The sequence below is a fragment of the Onychomys torridus genome, chromosome 7 (genome assembly GCF_903995425.1).
Source record: "Onychomys torridus chromosome 7, mOncTor1.1, whole genome shotgun sequence".
In the NCBI taxonomy this organism is placed as follows: Eukaryota; Metazoa; Chordata; class Mammalia; order Rodentia; family Cricetidae; genus Onychomys; species Onychomys torridus.
This window is the reverse complement of record NC_050449.1, coordinates 35,655,897-35,682,534: the sequence shown is the minus strand read 5'-3', so window position 1 is coordinate 35,682,534 and position 26,638 is coordinate 35,655,897. Positions and strand designations below refer to the sequence as shown.

General features: G+C 41.7%; 1 protein-coding gene and 1 pseudogene across 1 annotated transcript in view; both read left to right on the top strand.

Annotated features, from left to right (window-relative positions):
- The first annotated feature begins 544 nt into the window (after positions 1-544).
- LOC118587565 lies at positions 545-25,402 on the top strand (annotated as a pseudogene).
- Positions 25,337-26,638, top strand: part of Sc5d (sterol-C5-desaturase) — a 15,812-nt gene continuing 14,510 nt past the window's right edge. Inside the window, exon 1 of the mRNA XM_036193310.1 lies at positions 25,337-25,429. The gene's annotated coding sequence lies outside the window, so the exon portion shown is untranslated. The remainder of the gene's footprint in view (positions 25,430-26,638) is intronic.

The window sequence follows — 26,638 nt, the reverse complement described above, 5'->3', positions numbered from 1 at the left end:
ATGTCCTGTTCAGGAAGTCTTTTCCTGTGCCAATGAGAATAAGGCTATTCCTTGCTTTCTCTTCTACCAGGTTCAATGTATCTGGTTTTATGTTGAAGTCTTTGATCCATTTAGACTTGAGTTTTGTGCAGGGTGATAAGTATGGATCTATTTGCGTTCTTCTACATGCAGACATCCAATTTGACTGGAACCATTTGTTGAAGACACTGTCTTTTTTCTAGTGTGTATTTCTGGCTGCTTTATCAAACATCAGGTGTCCATAAGTATATGGATTTTTGTCTGGCTCTTTGATTCAACTACATTGATCAACAAGTCTATATTTATGCCAACACTATTCTGTTTTTATTAATCTAGCTCTGTAGTACAACTTGAAATCAGGACTGGTGAGGCCTCCAACAGTTCTTTTATTGTTTGGGGTTATTTTAGCTTCCTAAGTTTTTTGTTTTTCCACATGAAGCTGAAAATTATCTTTTCAAAGTCTGTGAAGAATTGTTTTGGGTCCTTCCTTTTCCTCTTCCGGGGACAGTGCTTAGAGGCACTCAGAATGGTTCAGCAGTTGACATACCGTCGTAGGCTCTCCTACAACACAGTCTCTAACAAAACTAGGCTGTCTTGAACCCCTGGCAACAGGATTGTTTACCTTTATACCAAGAAGGTTGGAAAAGCACCTAAATCCGCATGTAGTATGTGCCCAGGCAGGCTTCGAGGGGTTCATGCTGTGAGACCAAAAGTCCTTATGAGATTGTCTAATACAAAGAAGCATGTCAGCAGGGCCTATGGTGGGTCCATGTGTGCCAAGTGTGTCCGTGACAGGATCAAGTGGGCTTTCCTTATTGAGGAGCAGAAAATTGTTGTGACGGTGTTGAAGGCACCAGCACAGAGTCAGAAAGCGAAACAAATATACAGCTTTTTAAAATAATAAAGATCAAGGCTTGGTCTGTGAAAAAAAAAGAATTGTTTTGGAATTTTGATCAGATTGTGTTGAATCTGTAGATTGCTTTGGTAAGATGTCCATTTTTACTGTGTTAACCCTACCACTCTGTGAGCATGGGAGATCTTTCCATCTTCCAATATCTTCTTCAATTTCACTTTTCAAAGACTTGAAGTTTTTTTATCATATATGTCTTTCACTTGCTTGATTAGAGTTACTCCCAAGGTATTTTATATTATTTAAGGGTATTGTTTCCATGATTTCTTTCTCAGCCCATTTGGCATTTGTACATAGGAAGGATACTAATTTTTATAAATTAATTTTTGTATCCAGCCACTTTGCTGAAAGTGTTTATCAGTTGTAGGAATTCTCTGGTGGAAATTTTTGGGTCACATATATACTATTGTTTCATCTACAAATAATCTTCCTTTTCAAATTATATACCCTTGATCTCCTTCAGTTGTCTTATTATTCTAGCTAAGAGTTCAAGAGCTATATTAAATAGGTATGGAGAGGGTGGACAACCTTGTGTTGCTCTTGATTTTAATGGAATTGCTTTGAGTTTCTCTCTATTTAAGATGATGTTGGCTATGGGTTTGCTGTAAACTGTCTTTATTATGTTGAGGTATGTCCCTTTTATCCCTAATCTCTCCAGGACTTTTATCATGAAGAAGTGTTGGATTATAACAAAGGCCTTTTCTGCATCTAATGAAATGATCATGTGGTTTTTGTCTTTCAGTTTGCTTATATGGTGGATTACATTCATTGATTTTTATATATTGAATCATTCCTGCATCTCTGGGATGAAGCCTACTTGATCATGGTGGATGATCTCTCTAATGTGTCCTTGGACTCTGTTTGCAATATTTTATTATTTTTGTATCTATGTTCATAAGCAAAATTGGTCTATAACTACTTTTCTTTGTTTGGTCTTTATGTGATTTGAGTATCAAGATAACCCCCAAAAGACAAAATGCTGGTGTCTAGGCAACTGGTATTGGGATGATTATAGGTCTAGGTGCTGATTTCTGGGTTTGTCTTTGTTGGTGGATGTTATTCCTCAATTTCCTCTCTGCATTTTCAGAGAGAATGATGGCTGTGTGTTGCCTAGTAGGAAAGTTTCTTTGGACCTGATGGGTTTGGCCACTGGGGGTTCCCAGTAAAATGTGTTTCTGAGTCCTGGGACCTGATACTTAGGGATGAGGATAGGCTAGGAGTCTGGAGGGGTTCACAGGGGGGAGTTCAACCAGGATCTGCTTATTTCATCTCCTTGGAATGTGGGGAGACAGTGAAGAGAGGTTACCCCAGAGGGTCTGCTATAGTGCTGGGATGAAACTGGGATGTTGGATCTAGAGGAACAGGAGAGAAGATCTACAGATAGTCTACTGGCTTCCCTTGCAGGAGTGGTCTCTGGGCTAGCAAGGAGTGCCTGCTAGAGTTGGGGGCTGGGATAAAACCACAAGTGTGTGGGGGAGATTAAGAGGGGAAGGTCTATGGGATCCATAGGCTTTGGGAACAGGGGTGCAGAGAAGGTTGCCACAGTTATTCTGATGCAGAGCTTGGGGTGAGACTGGGGTACTGGATCTGGAGAAACAGAGGGAGAAGAGAAGATCTGTAGGCAGTCTACCTGGCTTTCTGACAGGTGTGGCCTGCCATCGAAACAATTCTTAATAAAGTTTTTATTTGGATATGAAATGATCACCAAGACTTAATAAAATATTAAAGAATTGGTCTCCAGCAGGTGCTGATACTGAGAGATGACAGGGTCACAAGGATACTGACTTCATCAACTGGTTAATCTACTATTGCATTCACACTAAGCAGGAGAGGAGGGCTGGGTACAGGGAGCCTTTGGGGTGTCTCTGACCTCTTCCTGTCTTTCTGCCCCCAGCTGCTGTGAGGTGAGTAGCTACACTCTTCTGTCAGGATGTACTAGCTCCCCACAGCCATAAGGAGATGGAGTCAGCCTGCCATAGACTGAAACCACATCTTTCCTCATTTAAGTTTTTTATCAGATATTTTGTCTCAGGGACAAAATACTGCTTAACATACAAGTCATGGCTTCTAACAATGACATTTCCAAAGTTCCCTTTTCTGTCCATGACCTACCTTTCCAATAGCTTTGGATATAATTCCCCAAAACCCAAATTTGATTATAAAGAATTTACTATTTGATGGATTTTTGACAAGTGTATAAATTTTAGAGCATACACAACTACAATCAACACACAGAAAATTCCCAGTACCTTAAAAGTTACCCTGCTGCCCCACCCAATCAAGCTCCATATTCACCCTGATTCCAGACACTCACTCATGTACTTTTTATGGGTATATTTTAGATTTTTTTAACATCCATATTACTGGAATTGTACACTATATATTTTCTTTTCTTACTTTGTTACTTAGTATTTTTTGAAATTTGTGTGTGTTAAGCATATCAGTAGTTAGTTTCTGTTTTAAAAACAAAAAGAAGGGTACAAATCATGTTGTCTTGCCCCAGTGGGGTCGTTTGAATGATAAATGTCCCCCATAGGCTCTTAGGAGGCATGGTCTCACTGGAGGAGGTATCTAAACTTTCAGTTCCCTCTCTCCTGCTGCTGCTAGGCCTGACACCTGCTGTCACACCTCCCCACCTTGATGGAATCTTATCCCTCTGGAACCAAGAGCCAAAATAAACTCTCTTATATGAACTGCATTGGTCATGGCATTTTAGCACAGTAACAGAAAGGAAAGAAACATGCCAGGCTGGCCTCTGACTCAGGATCTGCATGCCTTGTGCCATCACCCCCCAAGCACTGAGATTATAGGAGTATGCCACTATTCCTGGCTTCAATTGATCTATACATTTTGACAAGTTTTTCTGCTAAATTTCTATGATAGTGTGGTCTCTTTGGCTTTCCTTTGGGAGCTCTTCTAACTTTCTTTTATGTACATCTTTCTAAAAATTAAGGACCAAACCCTATACTCTCTGTCTGTGTACTATCAACTACCCTGCCACTCTGACCCTGGTTATGGAAAAGCCAAACAGAAGTAGGGAGATGGGAGGAATAGAGAAGTTAAGAAATTAAGATGTGTTAAAACAGTGGTGTTCAGTCTATGAGTTGCAACCCCTTTGGGAGCTGAACAACCTTTTCACAGGGGTCACCTAAGAAAACACAGATATTTACATTATAATTCATAACAGTAGTAAAATTATAGTTATGGAGTACCAGCAAAAATAATTTTGTGGTTGGGAGTCACCATAACATAAGGAACTCTATTAAAGTGCCACAACATTAGCATAGGTGTGTGGATTAATGTCAGGGTCTTCATTTTGATTCCATTGGTCCACGTGTTGGTTTTTATGCCAGTACCAAGCTGTTTTTATTACTATAGCTCTAAAGCAGAGTTTGAGGTCAGGGATTATGATGCCTCCAGAGTTTGCTTTATTATACAGGATTCTTCTAGCTATCCTAGGTTTTTTGTTTTTCCACATAAAGTTAAGTAATGTTCTTTCCAAGTCTGTGAAGAGTTGTGTGGGAATTTTGATGGGGATTGCATTGAATCTGTAGATTGCTTTTGGTAAAATTGCCATTTTTTACTATGTTAATTCTACCTATCCATGAGCATGGGAAATCTTTCCATTTTCTGATATCTTCTTCAATTTCTTTCTTCAGAGACTTAAAGTTTTTGTCATACAGGTCTTTCACTTGCTTAGCTAGAGTTACCCCCAAGGTATTTTATATTATTTGTGGCTATTGTAAAGAGTGATGTTTCTCTGATTTCTTTCTCAGCCTCATTTATCATTTGTATATAGGAGGGCTACTGTTTCTTTTTTTAGTTAATCTTGTATCCTGCCACCTTACTGAAGGGGTTTATCAGCTGTAGGAGTTCTCTGGTAGAATTTTTGGGGTCACTAATGTATACTATCATATTGTCTGCAAATAGTGAAAGTTTGACTTCTTCCTTTCAAATTTATATCCCCTTGATCTCCTTTTGTTGTCTTATTGCTCTAGCTAGAACTTCAAGTACTATGTCAAATAAGTATGGGGAGAGTGAACAGACTTGTCTTATTCCTGATTTTAGTGGAATTGCTTTGAGTTTCTCTCCATTTAACTTGATGTTGGCTGTCGGCTTGCTGTAAATTGCCTTTATTATGTTTAGGTATGTTCCTTGTATTCCTGATCTCTCTAGAACCTTTATCATGAAGGGGTGTTGGATTTTGTCAAAGGCTTTTTCAGCATCCAATGAGATTATCACGTGAGTTTTTTTCTTTCATTTTGTTTATATTGTGTATTACATTGACAGATTTTAGTATGTTGAACCATCCTTGCATCCCTAGGATGAAGCCTACTTAGTCATAGTGGATAATTTGTTTTATGTGTTCCTGGATTCATTTAGCCAATATTTTATTGAGTATTTTTGCAGCAATGTTCATGAGGGAGACTGATCTGTAATTCTCTTTCTTTGTTGCATCTTTGTGTGGTTTGGGTATAAAATTGTAGCCTCATAAAAAGAGTTTGCTAATGTACCTTCTGTTTCTATTGTGTGGAAAAAAATGAAGAGTATTGTTATTAGCTCTTCTTTGAAATTCTGGTAGAATTCTACACTGAAACCATCTGGTTCTGGGTTTTTTTTTTGTTGTTGTTGGGAGACTTTTAATGACCATTTTTATTTCCTTAGTGGTTATTGGTCTATTTAAATAGTTTTTTGGTTTTTTTAAGACAGGGTTTCTCTGTGTAGCTTTGTGCCTTTCCTGGATCTCGCTTGGCAGACCAGGCTGGCCTCGAACTCACAAAGATCCGCCTGCCTCTGCCTCCCAAGTGCTGGGATTAAAGGCGTGCACCATCACGGTCCAGCTATTTAAGTAGTTTATCTGGTCTTGATTTAACTTTGGTATGTGTTACCTATCCAGAAAATCATCCATTTCTTTCAGATTTTCCAATTTTGTGGAGTACAGGTTTTTTGAAGTATGACCTGATGATCCTCTGGATTTCCTCATTGTTGTTATGTCCCCCTTTTCATTTCGGATTTTGTTAATTTGGATGCTCTCTCTGCTTTTTGGTTAATTTGGATAAGGGTTTGTCTATCTTGTTGATTTTCTCAAAGAACCAACTCTTTGTTTCATTGATTCTTTGTATTGTTTTCTTTGTTTCTATTTTATTGATTTCAGCCCTCAATTTGATTTTTTCCTGGCATCTATTCCTCCTGGGTGACTTTGCTTCTTCTTGTTCTAGAGCTTTCAGTTTTGCTGTTAAGTCACTAGTGTGAGATTTCTCCAACTTCTTTACGTGTGCATTTAGTGCTATGAATTTTCCTCTTAGCATTGCTTTCATAGTGTCCCATAGGTTTTGGTATACTGTACATTCATTTTCATTGAATTCTAGGAAATCTTTAATTTCTTTCTTTATTTCTTCCTTGACCCATTGTTGATTCAATTGGGCATTATTCAGTTTCCATGAGACTGTAGTCTTTCTGTAATTTTTGTTGTTGTTGAAATCTAACTTTAAGCCATGGTGGTCCAATAAGATATAGGAGGTTATTTCAATTTTTTTGTATCTGTTGAGATTTGCTTTGTGACCAAGCAAGTGGTCAGTTTTGGAGAAGGTTCCATAGGGTACTGAAAAGAAGGTATATTCTTTTGTTTTAGGGTGGAATATTCTGTAGATATCTATTAAGTCCATTTGAGTCACAATGTCTGTTAGTTCCCTTATTTCTCTGTTAAATTTCTGTCTGGCAAACCTGTCCATTGGTGAGAGTGGGGTGTTGAAGTCTCCCACTACTAGTATATGGGGTTTGATGTGTGATTTAAGTTTTAGTAGTGTTTCTTTTATGAATGTAGGTGCCCTTGTATATGGGACATAAATATTCAGAATTGAAACTTCATCTTGTCGGATTTTCCCTGTGATAAATATATAATGTCCTTCCTAATCTCTTTCAAATGATTTTAGTTTGAAGTCTATTTTATTAGATATTAAGATAGCTACACCAGCTTGCTTCTTAAATCCACTTGATTGGAAAGTCTTTTCTCAGCCTTTTATTCTGAGATAGTGTGTGTCTTTGAAGTTGAGGTATGTTTCTTGTATGCAGTAAACAGATGCATCTTGTTTTCATATCCATTCTGTTATCCTGTGTCTTTTTATAGGTGAATTGAGACCATTGATATTAATGGATATTAATGACCAGTTATTGTTAATTCCTGATATTTTTGGTGGTAATGTATTCCCTTCTTTGGTATTTGTTGGTATGGGACTATCTCTTGCCTGTGTTTTCATGGGCGTATCTAACTTCCTTAGGTTGGATTTTACCTTCAAGTGCTTTCTGTAGGGCTGAGTTTGTGGAGAGAAATTGTTTAAATCTGGTTTTATCACAGAACATTTTGTTTACTCTGTCTATGTTGATTGAGAGTTTTGCTGGGTATAGTAGTTTGGGTTAGCATCCATGGTCTCTTAGTGTCTGCATGAGATCTGTCCAGGACCTTCTGGATTTTAGAGTTTCCATTGAGAAGTCAGGTGTTATTCTTATGGGTCTGCCTTTATATGTAACTTGGCCTTTTTCCTTTGTAGCTCTTAATATTTTTTCTTTATTCTATATGTTTAGTGGTTTGATTATAATGTGGGGAGGGTAGTTTTTTTTTTTCTTTCTTGGATCCAGTCTATTTGGTGTTCTATAACCTTCTTGTATCTTTATAGGCATTTCATTCTTTAGGTTGGGAAAGTTTTCTTCTATGATTTTGTTGAATACATTTTCTGTGCCTTTGAGTTGATATTCTTCTCCTTCTTCTATTCCTATTATTCTTAGGTTTGGTCTTTTCATGGTGTCCCAAATTTCCTGGACATTTTGGGTAATGACTTTGTTGGCTTTACTATTTTCTTTGACTAATGAATCTATTTCCTGTATCTTCAACACCAGAGATCTGCTCTTCCATCTCTTGCATTCTGTTGGTTATGCTTGCATCTGTAGTTCCTGTTCATTTACTCAGATTTTCCACTTCCAGCAATACCTCAGTTTGTGTCTTCTTTATCATCTCAGATTTCAGATTTCAAACCTTTAGCTGTTTCCCTCATTTGTTTAATTGCTTTCTCTTGGTTTTCAAGGGATTTACTGATTGCTTCCCATTTTTTGTTTGACTTTTCCTCTAATTCTTTAAGGGAATTTTTCATTTCCTCTTTAAAGATCTGTATCAACTTCTTAAAGTCATTTTTAAGGTCAATTTCTTCTGTTTCTTCTGTGTTGGGATGTTCAGGTCTTGCTGATGTAGGTTCTGATGGAGCCTAGGTGGGTTTTTTGTTGTTGGCTGTATTTTTGTACTGGCGTCTACCCATCTCTTTCTCCATTTGTTGCAAGCGGTGTCTGTGTCTGAGGGAGGCTCTCTCTGTCTGATTGATACTCTTGGTCCAGTGGGAGCTCTTGGTCTAGTTGGTGCTGATGGACTGTTTGTCTCAGGGTGAAGTTCTTAGTTCTATTGGCCCTTGTGGGCTCTGTCTCAGGGAGTAGTTGTAATCTTGGCACATGGTTGGGTTGGGAGGGGTGGGGCTTGTGGGTTACAAGGTCTGGTGGGGGATGGTGGTAGTCTGACCTGTCTGCAGTAGGTCTGCCTGCTGACTGGGCTGAAATTGGGACTGCAATGGGTAGTGGTGTAGGGGGGCAGGGTTGTGCCCCTGGGCCCAAAGCCTAAGGGCTGGCGTATTCAGGTTTGAGGATAAAGACTCACCTCTTAGTCCAGTCAGGTGCTGGTGGGCTCTGTCTCAGAAACAGTTGCAGTCTCCATCAATAGCTATTCTTGAGTGTTAGGATTGTACATGAATTCATTTTATTCCTTTTAATATTTTCAACTTTTAAACAATTGGCCTATATTAAATTTTCAATAAAACATTTTAAAATCGTAACAGAAAGGAAGTGTCATCTTCATAGAAGGGACCTAAAGAAATTGCTCTCAAGTTTCTTATGCTACAGAGTTTGTGTCTTGTGCTTTATTTTTGTTTTGTTTTGTTTTGTTTTGTTTTGTTTTGGAGCTGAGTATTGAACCCAGGGCCTTGCACTTACTAGGCAAGTACTCTACCACTGAGCTAAATCCCTAACCCCATCTTGTGCTTCACTATTGCTAGTATCAAGTTCACCATTTAGTAAACATTAGACCCCATTGATGAACTGGTGGGTTGGCAGAAAGTCAGTTGAAAAACCAAATTTCTGGATAGAAAGAACCATTCCCCAGGAATGTACAAATCCCAACACCCATATTGGTACAAACCAATTGAGAAGAGTTCTTACTGTATCGTTCTTATAAATGTGCACCATTCCTTCTTGGCTACAGTTACAGTAGGAATAAAAGAGAATATTTTGAAATGATGTGATCATCTGGAACAGTTACACTACTTATACAAGTACAAATTGCCGCCACTATCCTCTCTTTACGGTTCTGTACCAGTTTTGGAATTTTCATACATAAATTTGTTTACAAACTGGTGAAGCAAATGGATAAAGACAAGGCAGACAGCCAGATGAATTTGCATTATTTTTCTGTAGGACTTGGAGGGCTGCCTTAGAGTTTCAGGGACAATTTATTGGTTGTAGGACAGATGGATTGTCTCAAGAACACATGGACTGTTACAGGGAGATTTCACATTAATTTAAGACCAGATCTGTTTTTGTCATGAGTTACAAGTGAATTAAAACAGTCTACTCCTTCAGAGTCAATAATATGCATGTATATACATGTATGTACATAATACATATACCTGTGTGTATAATTACATATTGGGTATATCTTAGAATGCATTTGCTTTAACTTGGAAAGTAAAACAGGGATATATGGATGACTGTAACCCAGGTGCTTACTCCCTATCTAGAGGGGATACTTGAGCCAGGCGACAGTGGTGCATGCCTTTAATCCCAGCACTTGGGAGACAGAGGCAGGCAGATCTCTGAGTTCAAGGTCAGCCTGGTCTACAGTGTGGTGATATATTGTGTACCCTAATAAAGCTTGCCTGAGGATCAGAGGACAGAGCTAGCTACTAGATTAGACAAAGAGGCCAGACAGTGGTGGCACACATCCTTAATCCTGTCACTCAGGAGGCAGAGATCCCTCTGGATCTCTGTGAGTTCAAAGCCACACTGGAAACAGCCAGGCAGTGGTGGCACACATCTATTATCCAAGGGTCTGTCCTCTGATCCTCAAGTAAGCTTTATTGGGGTACACAATATATCACCACACTACAGAGTGAGTTCCAGGACAACCAGGGCTACACAGTGAAACTCTGTCTCAAAAGAAAGAAAGAAAGAAAGAAAGAAAGAAAGAAAGAAAGAAAGAACGAAAGAAAGAAAAAAAGAAAGACAGAAAGAGAGAGAGAGGGAGGGAGGGAGGAAGGAAGGAAGAAAGGAATAAAACAAAACAAACAAATCACCATAGAGGGTATTTTGGTTGGTATTCTAAAGGTTTCTAACTCAGTACTTGTGACAGCTAATGCTTGACCTTCCCTCTAATGTTTTGTTTGTTTACCATAGGCTCATTACTTAGAAATCTCAGAGTAACTTTCTAAATTGAGCTCAACTCCAAGAACAGTGGATCTCTGCTCAGATGACTTTAGTATGATGGAGAACATTCTGGAAAGCTTCTTAGAGGAGCTTCTCTTGAGCCAAGTCTTACAGGATACAATAGAAGGATCCCAGGCCAACAATGGTATACTTGTATGATATACTCAAGAAAAAGGGTGAGTCTGGAACTGACTGCAGTCTGTTACTAGCAGGCATGCAGGCATGATGTACTTGCAGGCATGCAGCTATTTGAATAGTTGGAATTAAGAAATCAGACAAGGGTCATGCAGGAGAGGAACCTAGAACAGTGATATTATGTGACACTATTACTTGGGAGATGTGAACAATTGTCTATTCATCTCAGATAGTTAATTGATGTTAGACCAAAGTAACAGTACCATCCAAGTCCAACCTGACAAACCAATGAGTTTACTGTGGTTACTTACAGAAGTATGGGTGGAGGGTTAATTAAAGATGCATAAGTGACACAAAGCCAGCTGCATCAACAAAAGCTCACTCTGGCATAGGTGATGACTTATGAAAGCTAGAACCCTGGAGCTCTAGAACAACTCACAGGCAGATGGACAGATGGGTAAGTCTCCTTTTTTCAGCAGTCCTTACTCTTATATAACCTTGGGATGAGGGGAACTTTGTCCATCTGATAAGTTTCAGGGACTTCCTGAGACTTGTGAGTTAACTCCTGGGTCTTAATGAACCTCCTTTTAAAGCTTCCTGTTGAACAATAGGTGTTGGGAATAAGAAAATACTGCATCACATAGTGAGTTTGATTTTATAAGTTAGGCACTGTGAGTAGAACTTAGCATGGTCAGCAATTGTTTCTTGTTACTTAAAAAAAAAAAAAAATCCTACCCATTCTTTCTTTTCCCTAGTCTTTCTGTCACTGGTTGATGCAACAGTTTAGCTCTAGTTCAGCTAATTAGGAGCAAGCTTGATTTCCTTCTGTCTGTTTCCTTTTCCTGTGGCTCTAACAACACCACACACTGGGTGATTTATGGTGAAGATAAATTAATTTTTTACAGTTTAGGGCTAGAGAGTCCAAGATCTAGGGCTACAGGCAAGGGTTTGTCATTGCCTTATCCCATGGATAAAGGTGTGAAAGTAAGGCAGGGCTGTGCTCACTTTTTAAACAACCCACACTCATAGCATTAGTAACAAGCTATTTCCACAACCACATCAACCCATTTGTGAGGGCAGAGTCCTCAAGACTTGGTCACTTCTCAAAGGTCTCACCTCAGAACAGTGTTGAATTTGTGGTTAAATTGCTAACACATAAACTTAGGGGGGGCACCTTTGAGTAATGGCTGCTCTGTCAAAAGAAAAATTACACATTCAGTGGCTGTGCTCTCAACTGGCTTAGTTTGTGATTCCCATAATATTTCATTCCAAGAGACAGATTAACTGTTTCAGTGGCCTGGGCAAGAGGAGGCTGATTTTATAGACAAACTTAAGGTGATCAGGAGTGAGAAACACAGGCTGGGGGACACAGCTCAAGAGCAGAACATTTGTCTACTATGTGAGAGTTGCCAGGTTTGAGAGTTGCCCCACATTGCACAAACAGAACTAAAACCAAAGAACACTAAGCAGATTGATCATTTCGATTGTTTTCCTTCCAGGCAGAAAGGAGAGAACACTAGAACAGCAATTGGCTAGTTAACTTGAAGTATTTTTTGGTGGTTATTAAGGCAGAGGCAAGCTTCCTGGCATACTCCATACTGGCCTGGTTTGAGGCTGTTATTTCTGTCTTCAATTCCTTGGGAGATACCTACCATTCCAGTATAAGTGAGTTCAGTTTGGTTTCAGTTTGGTCTGCTGGGACCTCATGAGAAACTCTAGTCACAACTAGTAGCTTCTAATTCTTTGTTTAACAACACCATCAAGTGCTTACCTCACATTCTCCAGGCTTTCATCCCCACCAACTACCTGACTGGCTATTTCTAACATCAGATCAGGAAGAAATAATGTGGGCAATTCCTGTCTTCTCTCTGGAGAGCTTTGCATGTCAGCCCATAGCATGAGTCATGAGTCTGAGGTTGGACTGGCTGCCCCTGAACCAGAGTCAGACTACATGGTGAGGGTTGGAAAATCATAGGTCACAGTGAACCTGCCAAAGAATGAGACTACGTCAGGCACTGAGTAAGGTCCATTCCCTTTGATCAGCTGTGGGTGAGGTTGGCAATGAGGGTAGCTTCACCCCTTGCAATCTGTGCTGCCTTTGTGAGCAATGCCATGTCGTTAGAGCATGGACCTCAAATCCAGACACTGAGAACAGAAAATCCCTACCTTGCACAGTGATTATGAGAGTCTGAGATTGTGAGTGTGTGTGTGTGTGTGTGTGTGTGTGTGTGTGTGATCTTCTTCATAGCAAGGGCTCCATAAATGGTGGCACATATTTCAAACTCAACACTCTTAATTTTTGAGTCGCAGTGGATGCTTAACTCAGTTTAAAATGAAATTTTCAAGGTTGGAGAGATGGTTCAGCAGCTAAGAGCACTTGCTGCTCTTGCAGAGGACTTAGATTCAATTCCAGCACCCACATGATGGCTCACAATTTCCTGTAACTCCAGTTCTGGTTGATCTATTGACCTTTTCTGGCCTCTCTGGGCACTGCATGGCTGTGGTACACATGCATGCTGGCAAACGCAAACTAAATATAAAAAGTAATAAATAAAAGGAGTTTCCCCTACTCATGGCCTCCATTGTAAAGCATTTTAAGTCTGTTCCTATTTTCCATTTTTATTTAAAAAATGCTTCATTTAGCATTATCATAAGTACAGTTTTATCTTTTAAACTGTTTAAAGATAATCCAAAATAATATACTTCACTAGGACAAAGAATATAAATATTTCCATATATGTTGACGGAGATTATCAAATAGAGATCCAGAAGAAATTAATAAATAATTGCTCAGCACATTAAGAGTTCACCAGTTTTTCCTGTGTTTAGAAATGAGATCTTACTAACGTTTGAATTAGAGTTATTGTGACTGACAGTGTTATGTTTTCAAATGTCTGTGAACTGATTTTCATTTTGTGTGATTGGACTGTTCCTATAGTTCACTGAGGGCACAAAGTCTAATAAAGTATATTACAGGCATGAATATGGATGTGCAGATATGCTTAAAGGCACTCATTATAGAGTTTTGTGTGTAATGACACGTATTTGTGAATCCACCATACTGCTGAAATTACTTGTCTTCATGACGCTATCACATTTAAAACACATTGAAGAACATGGGTGGGCTGTTTTGTCTCCCTCTCTCTCCTTCTTCTCTTCCCCTTTGTTTTGGTTTATGATTTGTGAGTTTGTTTATTTTAGTGGTTGACTGACTGATTGTTGTGACACAATCTCATATATAGAAAGGCTGGCAACAAACCCATGAGCCTCTGGCCTCTGCCTCCCAAATACTGGAATTATAGAAGCGTACAGCCACACCTGACTCTCTTTTTTAAATTGACAATAATCATTGCTTGCCAGTTTATTGAAAGTCATTTCAGAATTATTTTATTGATCTCCATGGAAGAAGTCAGAATTTTGATTGATGTTGAACAGTGTACTCCACACCTCTTCAGTAGGTCTCCAGGAAATCTCTGAAATATTCCTTTCTGTTTCTTACTATTCCATCATTAACCATCAGTAGCCATGCATGTGGCAGCTAATTCATTGCTTAGATTTTAATTGATTAAAATGAATCTCGATTGTCTCTAAGAAATTTAAGCAAATTTTTCATGTTTTTAGTTAACTGAAAATACTATCTTTTTCTTACAAGATTTCTGTCACAGACAGTGAATTTTTGTATCATGATTTTAAAAAGAGGAAAAGAAGGAATGCTTCTCACTGACTTTAAAGTCTCCATTTAATCACATATTTTAAATGCTATTACTGAAGGGACACTAGCCCACTCAAGCTAGTGGCTCTGGCAGGCCTTGCCCTTTCCTCTTGCTCCATAAAAACTGTTAGATCACATCCCTGAAGCTAGCCAACAAGGTCTGTTCCCTTATTTGGCCCCTTCCTCCTCCTGAGGCTGACTACCAGAGTCCAGCAATCAGAAGCCCCCCTTGGTTCACCTAACTAACATGCCCAATTAAAATAAACACCTCATCCTAACACAGGGGTTTCCCCCTTCACCTTTATAAACCGTCATTTGCCTATGTGCCATGCCTGTCTCCTCCATCCAGAGGCAGTCCCTTGTCCCTCCAGGGCAAATACCCTGTCCCCTTTCCTTGTCCCCTTCCCTTCCCCCTTGTCCATGTCTCCTTTACCACAGCATCCTAGCCCATCCTAACACAGACCTCCCTTTTTCTCCTCTTAAAATGACCCCTGCAAGGCCATTTGCTGCTGTTTTCTGCCTGAGTCAGAGAGTGGCCATTTTAACTTTTCTGCCCTGCTTTATAAAGGATCTCTCTGTGCCTAATCCAGGGTCCAGGAGGAAGCCTCCATTGTTTGGGGGTCCCCTTCAATTGCACATTTAAGGCTACTTGTATTTTTCTTTAAATAAAAGTACAATTATCTTACTGTGTTCCTATATTCTCTTTCTTGTCACCGTGACCAGAGATACCTAGCAGCACAGTGTAGGAGAGAGAAGTGTGACTTGGGCTCTGTTTCAGGGGTGTCATCATGGCAGGGATGGCGGGCGGAGCAGAGCAGCACGCTTCCTTGGGGGTCAGGAAGCAGAGGAAGGAGGGCCGCTGTGCTCTGAGCTTCCTCCTTCCTCTCATTTATTTCACGGGGACCCCAGAACATGATGGTGCCATCCACATTCAGGGTGCAATTCCTACCTCAGCTAATCCTGTCTGGAAATGCCTTCATAGTCCCGCCCACATCAGCCCCCTAGGGGATGAGAGACCCAGTCAAGGTGACCACAAAGATTAAGTATCTCAATTCTGCTCTAGGAATTTTCTTAATCTGGTCTATAAATAAGATTTTTGCTTTCTTTTAAATTGTGACATAAAAATCTGCTTCTTTATCACATTGTGACTTTCAAAGCAATATGAAATAAACAAAAGAGAAAGGCAGGAAGAGGATAGTACAGCCCCCTCCCTCCACATTTCTGTTCTCCCTCAGGGGTGGGGAAGGTACAGTCCTGTGCCTCCTGCCCTGCTGGACCTAAAATCTGTACTTTCGTCTCCTGGCTGTGCATTCAGGAGATTGGCAGGAGCGTGGGAGAGAGTGCTCTATTCTCAGGAGCTGTGTCCTGAGCCTGGATGAGCAGACAGAAGAGAAGGGAAAGGCTTTTACAGACCTCTGCTATGGAAATTCTCCAGCACAGCTTTCTATTGTAATGTATACCACATCCCCTCCTAATACTATTTCAAAAAGTAGTTCCTTATCCCCAGCTCCCATGTCACAAATGCTTAACATATTGACGCCTCCATGGAACCAAGCATATGGGAACACAGTGCTATGTGCACAAGTGTTTCTGGCTTATGTCTCTGTGTGAGCTGTGGAAGTTCCATGGTTCAAATGACTTCTGCCTCTGAATTTTATTTCAATAAATCAAATCTGTGGTGAATAGAGCATGAAAGGTATTGTCTAAAACTGTTCGGTATACAGTTTGAAAACTGTATGTGGTATCCTGGTCAGGTGTGGAGATGGAGACCTCACTGACAGTCAAGACAGCAGCAGGGGATCTGAAATTCAGTGGAAGCTGGAACCCACAGACTTGCGTGGGAGCCCAAATGACACGGGACTGGCAAGAGTGCTGATTCCTTTTGGTGTCAGCAAAAGTGGCCCAAGATCACAAGCTAAGCAAACACAGTTCTTATCTTAGGCAGAAATCTCTTTCTTGGGTGGGGGTGAATCATTTAGGGGTGCTAAATTGCAAAGCAACTGCTAAAACCAGGAAGGTTCAGCTCAATCAGCCTTTTGCAAAATTCGGAAGTGGGACATGGAGGTAGTCTATTCAATTTTGGAAATACCAACTATTGGCAGGAAATACAATTTAAAATTACAGGTAGTATTTAAAAACACATGGGGCTGGGTGGTGGTGGCTCAGTCTTTAATCCTAGCACTTGGGAGGCAGAGGCAGGCAGATCTCAGTGAGTTCGAGGCCAGCCTGGTCTACAAAGCCAGTTCCAGGACAGGCAGAACTATTACACAGAGAAACCCTGCCTTGAAAAAACAAACAAACAAATAAACAAACAAAAACACGCAGAGTCACATTTCTCACTTTGCCCTCTTCCTCTATTTCCTAGCAAAACCTGGAGAATTGGTGCATTTAGTGTTTTCCTGAAGAAGCAGGAAAACATGGAGAGTTAAGTGGGATAGAAGAAGTAAAAAGCAAGTGGTTGGGACACATTCTTAGGACATGCCAAGCACAATGGGATAGGATGAATTGGGGCATTAGGACATCTCAGGAGTGCTGACTGAACTACGGAAAGAACTAACAAATGGTAAGGACAGCACCCCTTGCTCATCACATTATAAGAGAAAAGGGTCCAGTGTGATAGTGCATACCCGTAGTTCCAAGAGAGGTGAGAATAGTTAATCAAAGACTTTGCAGGCTCACAAAATTGCATGCAGGAAGTTGATTTTAAATCTTTCAACTAGTTAAAGAGTGTGTTCCCAGCCCCCAAAGCTAAAACAATATAAAACTTGGAATGCTTTCAAATTTGCAAACACAGCAATAATAGCTAATCTTCATTGCATGCTTATTATGTTTTTGGCATTTTTCTAATTACCTGATACCTAACAGTCACTTCATCTTCACCATAACCATACGAGATCAATATAATTATAATTTTTATTTCACAAACAAGGAAGCTGAAGAAAAAGGAGTTGAGGTATTAATGCAAGATTACACTGTTAATAAGTGTAAAATGGGATTGAGCCCAGGAGTTGGTACCAAAGGCTGTTTGAATTTGTTTGTTGGTTGTTTTGCGTGTGTGGGGGGGTGAGACTTGGTTAGATGTAGCTGGTCTCAAATTCTCTATGCAGCCGAGGATGACCTTGAACTCCTGATATCCCTGCCTCTATTGCCCACAGGCTGAGATTACAGCTGTGAACTATCATACCCTGTGGCAAGCCTGTGTTCCTAAGTATTACAGGGCAGGCACCTTCGTTCTTGAAACAATTCATCAAAGAAATGATTAAAAAAAAAAAATTGGAATCTGCTATTCCCCAAATGGGAACGTGTGCTTCGTAGGGCTCTTTCAATGAGATGCTCATACAGAGCGACCTGAACAACCTTGTGTAACTGCACGGACACACCCGAGACTGGGAGTGGAGGTGAGGACAGCGTGTAAGTACAGATGAAGGAAGGAGTAGGAAGGATCCTGGCAAAAAAAAAAAAAAAAAAAATGCCACGTAGCAGCTAAGTACTGTGACACCTTAAGGGAGAAGTCAAGCCTGCCTGGAAGAGGTGAGAACAGTGGAAATCAAAGGCTCTCTGGGCTCACAAAGTTGCAGGAGGTGGATTTTAAATCTCTCAACAAGTTATGGATGAAGTAAGGAATTTTTACCATGTTTCTGTGAAAGCATTATTCACTTGATGAATGAAGGACTGTTACTGTTCTGTTGGTTTCTATGAATCTACAGCTTTGGAGAAGCCTTATTCAGGTACCCTGGAGATTCTCCAACTCACCACTAGATGGACCCATCTGAAATGCTGTTTTCCAAGAAAAAGCACCAATGTCAGAGGTCTTTCTGACAGGATTTAGACCGCTGACTTTTAAAATAATATTTAACTGTGGGTTTGTTTGTTTTTTAATAAACAAAAAGTCACTTATACAAAATAATGAATAGCATGTACTTATTATTTAAATAGTGCTGATTGAAAGGACTGGTATTGGCACAACATATCCTAAGACCAAGTTCTCAGTATAAAGGAGATGTATTTGCCCCAGAGGGACAAAGGGCAGGAAATAAGAGACAAAGACAGGAGATACAGGACGAGGGAGAAAGGGACAGGAACAATAAAGAGGGGGAAGGGGTATTTGTCCTCAAGGGACAAAGGACTGCCTCTGGATAAAGAGGGGACTGATGAGGTCCATAGGCAAATGACAGTTTATAAAGGTAAAAGAGGAAACCCGTGTTAGGATGAGGTGTTTAATTTGACTGGGCATGTTAATTAGGGCAGCCAAATGGGGCTTTTGGTTGCTGGACTTCAATGCTTTGGTAGCTGGACCTTGGTCATCAGCCTCAGGAGGAGGAAGGGGCCAAATGAGGGAACAGACTTTGGTGGCTGGCTTGAGGGTTGTAATCTAATGGTTTTTAGTGAGGCAGGGGGTTATGGGGGAAGGGCACAGGCTGCCAGAGCCCCATGTCTGCCATGCTCAGGCTGGATAGAACCCTTCACCAATGAAAACAATTATCTGCTCAGGCAAGGTGTTCGGTTTCTTGCTTATTTGGGCTAATTTCCTTTTAGATTGGGTTTCATATATCCTGGGATGGCCTCAAACTCATTATGAAGTCAAGGATGACCCTGAACTTCTAATCCTCCTGCCTCTGATTCCTGAGTGTTGCAATCTCAGATGTAAGCCAACATGCCCTGTTTACTTGGTGCTGGGGGTCAAATTCAGAGATTTTCGTATGCTGGGCAAGCATTCTACAACCAAACTACATCCACCAGCTCTGAGGCAAGGTGATTTTGGTGTTGTTTGGGCTGTTCTTTGTTTGTTTGTTTGTTTTTACTGTTCTGGGGATCAAAGCTAAGGCTCCCTCCCCAAACGCCCTACAAATACTCTACTGCTGAGCTGCCTGCCCAGCTGACTATCTTTACAACCATCTCCAAGCTTAAGGAACAAAATATAACTAAATAAACCCTTGAAGCCCACAGTGCGCCCTCTCATCTTATTCTCCTTTGCACAAGAATCAGCAGCTGTTAGAATTCCTGTCCACTCTCCCAGCTATGTCACTACGCGTGACATGGCAAGATGCTTAGTCACCCCAGGGCCTTATGACCTACGTAATCTGTAATCCGTGTGCTGTGTGATCACGGAATCTACGCACATTCATGGCATAGCTACATAAACCCATATGCGCATGTGCAGGGGGAACCTATAAAAGCGGGTTCCATTTACTCCCTCCTCCCTCTTCCTGCACCGTTATCCCACAGGCCTATGCACATCTTTCCTGTTCCCCTCCCTTAATAAACTCTTACAGTGGGTCTTGTTGTACCTCATGGCCTTTCTCATGGTTTAAATAGCGCCGTTTAATAAATAACAACAACCATGATGAATTATAAATTAACAGCTATTCTGGAAATTCACTTACAGTGTAATGATATATTGCTAAGTGTGTGTGTGTGTGTGTGTGTGTGTGTGTATGTGTGTGTATGTGTGTGTGTGTGTGTGTTGCATCTCTGCAGGAGAAGTCTGTCACACACGGGAGGGAGGCTGTGGAAGCTTTAGAAGGTGGAAGGTCAGCTGGAGGAAGTGAACACTTGAGCACTGAGGGGTGGGATTTGAAGGTTATAGCCTGACCCATAGTTCCAGCCTGAGCTCTTTATGCTTCTTGATCTGCTTGTGTGTGTGTGTGTGTGTGTGTGTGTGTGTGTGTGTGATATGTGTGTATATACACATGTGTATATATGTATATATACACATACACACACACAACAGGCTTTATGCTGCAAGCTCCTACTGCCACAGATGGAACCACAACCACTTTCCCATCAACTGGTAGGCCACATCCCCTTAAACAATTAGCCAAACAAATTCTCTCCTCCTTTCAATCACTTCTGTCTGGCATGCTGTCACATGATACATAAACAAAATAAGGTGGGGAGATGGATGAACTTATCATCTGCTGTCTTCTCCAGTGAGATATCCTATAAACACTGGGGCCAAGGCTTTTTCTCCTGATATATTTTGTAAGCTGTCAGGTTGATTCCATGTAAATGCATTTTACATATGCATGTGTATATATATTTCAAGGTTCTACAGTAGTAGATTTCGACATGACTCTTTCAAAACAATTGGGAACGGGTTTATTTGCCCTAAACATCTCAATCATAGTCCATCACTGAGAGAAGCCAAGGCAAGAGCTCGGGCTGAGACCGTGGAATGCTGCATACAAGGTTACTCTCCACGACTTACTCAGTCCCTTTGCTTATACAGTTCAGGACCACCTGTCCAGGGATAGCACTGCCCACAGTGAGCGACCCCTATATCAATCCTTTAGTCAAGAAAATTCCCCCCACAACCTGCCTGCAGGCCAGTCTGATGGAGGCATTTTCTCAACTGAGGTTTCCTCTTCCCAGATGACTTCTAGCTTGTGTCAAGTTGGTGAAAGGCCAACGAGCACACCCTGGCTTTGCCTATATGCCCGACAGAGAGTGAGTCAACCTTCACTGTTGAATGAACACATTGCCCTCAGCTTTCTGTGCCTACAGCACCTACGACCCGTGTCCTGAACTACAGAGCAGCTCCACAGCATTAGATGCTAGACAAGCTAATGGGGGTGGGATGGGGCATGGGTTACCCTTCTTAGATCCTATCAAGATGTCTCTCTCACCCAATCATTTGCCCACCTACTCTCTGGACCTATGTCTTTAAAAACCAAAAGATAGCCATCGAGGTGGCCCAGTGAATAAAGTGAAGCCTGGAGACCTGAGTTCTATCCCTGGAGTCCATAAGATGGAAGGAAAGAATCAACTCTTGAAAGTTGTCCTCTGACCTCCACACATGTGCTGTGGTATGGATGTGCACATGTATATACACAAACATGCATAAGCGCACACACATAGTCAATAAATAAATGTGAGTGATCATTTGTTCATTCAGATAACAAGCCCTTGTGAGTGCATGTTGAAACTGGATGAGTTCAGAGATAGTATCTAGGAACACCACCTGAAAACTAGGCACTCAAGCCACTGGTATGCTCACTGCCCATTAATTAGCTACTGTAGGTGATCTAGTGGTGTCCAGTCCAGGTTAGGAACTCACAGTGAGTATCTCAGCTTAAATACAGAACAGGCTAATGATGCCTACAGCAAGGTGGGAAAGGGGTGTGAAAATTCCAGGTTTTCTTTTCTTTCTTTCTTTTTCTTTCTCTTCTAGACACAGAGATACACACAGGGAATATGAGTAAGTAACTGTAAGTTAGGAAGTAAAAAAGAAATGAGGATACCTTCTCCCTCTGCCCAGCTTTTGGAAATAGGTGAAAATACTACCTTATTTCTACAGAACCAAGCTGCACCACCTCCTGACCTTTGGCCTAATTTAAGGGAATTCTAAGAGATGTTCTTGGAAGTGAAAATTTTGGAATAAGGATCACTAGTGCTAGGTAGGAAATAATCAAATGCAATCTCATATTAAAATGGACAAACGATAAAGCTAAAGGAATTTATATAATCTTTGAACCAATTTTCACTGTGTTCATGTGTATGTCCTTGTGTGTTGTTATATGTCCATATTAATACATGGGCCTATAGGGATGCTACCCATATTCAAACTGTGACTTCATTTTCTCATTTTCTCTAGATCAAGTGTGCTAGAGTTAAAAAAGTACTATCCAATGATTCTCCTTTCTGTTTAAGCCCCGTTCTCTCTCTCTCTCTCTCAATCTCTGTCTCTGTCTGTCTGTCTCTCTCTCTCCTCTCTCCCTCCCTCCCTCCCTTCCTCTCTCTCTCCCCTCTCTCTGTGGTGTGTGTGTGTGTGTGTGTGTGTGTGTGTGTGTGTGTGTGCACAAGCACGCACAGGTGCATGTAGATAGAGGTCAATGGTCAACTTCAGATGTCATTCTTCAATAGCCACCTTGCTTTGTGAGACAGGGTCTCATTAACCCAAAGCTCACTAATTAGGCTAGGCTAGCTAGTCAGAAAACCCTAGGGACCTTCCTGTTTACATTTCCCTGGGGATAGGATTACAATTATGTCCAGCTTTTTATGTGAATGTTGGGGATGAGTCTTCCTTCAAAAGCTCATGAGCCCGCTAGCTTGGAGTATGCAGCATCGAGGCAGCAGAGACAAGAGGAATCCTGCCTCAAAAGAGGGTGGAAGGTGAGAACTGACTCCTCAAAGTCATCTTCTGAGTGCCACATGCACATCATATACATACACACAGTACACACACACACAATAGGCATACTATTTCACCATCTACTCTTCTCATTCATTTTTAATTTCATATGTCTTTTTCTAATACCAAGATGCTAGATCAGAAGGTACACAATCCAATGACTGCCGTTACCAGGGTAATGGCACAGCTGGGAAGCTGGGAAGTTATGGTGCTTCATCTAAACCAGAAGGCCAAGTGCCCTGTGAAAGAAGCAGCCCATGGGACTCCAGTTAGCTATTCCCACAGAGGAACCCAGGTTTGATCTCCCAGTTGTTTCCGAAAAGTTGATTTACTTTTTAAATATGAAATCCAGTCAACCCAAGGGGATTCTAGTAGTCAGACTTTGCGTCACTGGGACACAATCATTTACATAATTAGCTTAGAGGAGGAATTCCTTGTTTGGCTCACTATTTCAGTGGTGTTAGTCCATCATGGTGAGGAAGAAGTGGTCAGGAAGCAGAGAAAGAGATACAGGAACAGGGCAGGGATCCTCTCACCAGTGACTTTCCTCCAATCAGTCCCTACACTCCACTGTTCTACTATCTCCCAATTGTCCTTAAATTTTGAATCCATCAATGGATGGTACCATTATTAAGTCAGAGCCTCATGATGTGATAGAAATGTTCTCACAGAACATACACTATACCATATGCTTTATTAATCTCTTAGGTGTTTGTTTGTTTGTTTGTTTTGTGTGTGTGTGTGTGTGTGTGTGTGTGTGTGTGTGTGTGTTGTCTGTATATATGTCTGTGCATTATGGGTGTCCCTGGTACCTGCAGAGGCCAGAAAAGGGGGGCAGAACCTGGAGTTCAATACGTTTGTGAGCTACCATGTTGGTGCTGGGAACTGGACCCGCATCCTCTGGAAAAGCAGCCACTGAGCCATCTCTCCAGCCCCTCTTATGTGTTATTAATCCAATGGATTAAAAAACAAGGTTAACCATCACAGGAATGTCAGAAGACAAAATGACAAGATATGCTTAGAAACTGAATTGGCTTTCATTTGCATTCTAGTGTTGGGCAGCACTTTATTCTATAAATAAAGCGAAGGCTCCTTTAGGTGTGGGGGAATAGCTTGTTCATATAAGGAATCAGAAAGGAAGTCACCAGGCTACTTTGAACATTGAAACATAACACCCAGATCTACATTTCTAGTAACTGCCCAGATAATGTGATGCTGGGGATGGGAGACAGGACTTTGGGGACCACTGTAGTTGAAGCCCCAGCAGAAAGCTGATGTACCAGATCCACTGCATCATTGCAAAACCTATTCTCTCATACCAAGGCACACCTCTAGAACACCCATGTACTCCTGCTTTGTTCTGCACAGATTTGCTTTATCTTAGTGTGATGACTGGTTTTAGTGACAACATGCCACAAATTAGATTCAACTGAGTCAGGAGCCTCATTGATCTGATTGTCTTAATTGATATGAAAGATGATACCTTAAAGGTGGGTAGCATTTCTGTTAATAGCCCCTCCCTGGATTAAAAGTTAGGGCAGAAGGGAGATTATTCCCTTTAACTTGCCTGGTCTTCCATCTTCCCCTTGCCACTGATGTTGCTCCTGCAGATTCCTTCACTGATACCAAAACCAGTATTTCCAAGCTTCCATTGCTGACAGAGGAGCAGGGATTCTCCAGAAACCTGCCCAGTTTTTGGTGGTAGCCAGGGACTGCTGAAGCACCCAGCCTTGTGGACAGATCGTCTCCCCAGCTGTTGAATTTTTCACTGTGGACAACCACAGTAGGACTGACTACTCTTGACTGGTGAGGGAACCAGCTTCCAGGATGGAACAACTGGACTACCAGCCCCTCCGGTGTGAGATAACCTAGTATTTTAATATAAGCTCGTTTCATAAACTCTTCATGAATGTATTGGTTTCATCATTTCTGTTCCTCTAGAGAACCCTGGGAAAAACACTTACTAAGTGAAATTTATAGAGGGTCATTTTGAACTAGGCTCTTGCCTCAGAGGTCTAGGAGATCAGACCAAGCCAGAATGGAGTCTCTTGTGCTCAATGGCACTTAAATAAAAAGGTTTTGAAATACTCCACCCTTTCATATATATATATATATGAAAGGACAGCAACCAACCAGAACAGGTAAATCCTCTGAATGCAACTTGGAAAGCACCCATCTTTTTGGTCCTTTCTTCTAAGGTTCATCTCCTTTCGACAAATACAGCCAATCTCTACGCTCACCCTTGGGGAGTTCTTGTATTTTGTAGAATGCGCTGCTGCCTAGATTTTTGAGTCATAATTAGCCAATTGATCTTTAAATTCATTTGTTTTCCTATCTATATCTTCATCTTGACAGTATTTAAATGCCTATGTAAACCCAGTTTGGCCAGATCATAACCTCTTTCTTTTTTAATCTCCATAAATAATTGCTTCTTTAATTTACTATGCTACACATATTTTCAATTTACATATTTTATGCAGATGCTAACTTTTCTATGTTACATAAAAGGACATGCTCTGGGGAGGTGGAAAATAGCAGACTGATGAATGTTTGAGCCACAAGCTTGGGACAGATGCCTCTGCCATTAACTTCAAAGGGAACGTCATTGATCTTCCTTCAGGCTGAATGTCATTTTGCACCCATCCCGGGTCGTTTGAACAAATCCCGTAGACTTGCATGACGGGAAGAAAGTGGGCAGGAGAGAACACTTCACCCAGGAGCATCCAGACAGCCGGCACACAGGTCTTGGCAGAGGCGACTTGGGGGGCGGGGGGAGACCCCCCCCCACCGCGCCCCGCGCGAGCAGCGACCACGTGACCACGGAGGCCGTGCCGCTCCAGGTCGCGCGATCCGCCGTCACATCAGCTTATGGCGCCGGCTGCTGATTGGCGGACTGCCTGCACGTGGGCGGGACTCTGCTGGGCGGGCGGGGTCCTGGGCTCTCCAGCTCCTTCCCCCGCTGGCTGGCGGTGTAGCCTAGGCGTACTCAGCGGCCCGGGCCCTGCAGGTAGGTTCCGTTTGCCAGCAGCTGGATCCCCGCGAGTGGGAGGCCCGGCGAGCGATCGCGAGGGATCCCCAGTTGCCAAGTGCTGGGAGAGCACCCTCCGCACAGGTGTAGCCGTCCTCGCTTGAGGCGCAGGTGGCTTGAGGTGGTGGCCGGGTGGGCACCTTGGCCTGAGGGCCTGCGATGTGGACAGGGCTATTGCGGGGCAGGGAAGGACACCAACCCGGGAGAGATGTGGTGTATCCCTCATCCAGGGAGAGATGGGAAATGCTGGTGCTTGGCTTTGCGGTGGGCTTTTCCGGGAAGAGAGATCAGGTTGAGATCCTGCGTCTGACAGTTACTGCGACCCCTTGAGGGTGGTGGGCCAGCACTCCCTGCCTTTTTGAAAACTACCTGTGCGGCGTGCGTACTTTAGCATCTTATAGAAAGAAAAAAAAAGTCGCGTATACTAGCATCCCCGCTTTATTGCCTAGTAAATTCGAAGGTGATACAAGTGAAAACATGGCCTTAAGTGACCAGTCTGGAAAGTGGTTGGGTCAAAACTTTGTGGGTTAGCTGAGTAGGTGTTATAACCAGTTGTTTTGTTAAAATTTTTGCTGATAACAAGCCTTGTGACCCTTGATCTCTTACTGGGAATTTTTTGCACTCATGATGTAATATAGTTAGTGTGGAGAACTCAGAAGTCCTTATTCGTATGTGTGACTTTAGAGAGGTAAAGATGTACAGAAGGAACAAGCACTGGACCTTATAGCGCATCGACTGCTCCTTACAGAACAAAGTTATGTGAATTATCCCTGCCTTCACTGTCCAGCATATTAAGATTATACACGTGTATACCTTACAGACTTGTGAGGATTGGACGAGAGAACCCCTCCATTACCCCTCTAAATGTGTAAAAGTGGAATGAGATGTAGTGCCAGCGGTCCAAGAGCTCAGGAGGCTGAAGCAGGAGAATTGAAATTCCAGGCTACATAGCCAAGACCTGGGAGTGGAGGGGGGTGGGGTGGGGTAGTTAATAATATCCACTCAGGAGGCAGAGCCAGGTGGATCTCTGTGAGTTCAAGGCTAGCCTGGTCTACAGAGCGAGATCCAGGATAGGCACCAAAACTACATGGAGAAAGCCTGTCTCGAAAAACCAAAATAATAGTAGTAATAATAACAATAAGTAGGCTTTTGGAAAATGTATAAATGTTAGCTATTGTTTCTGTGCTG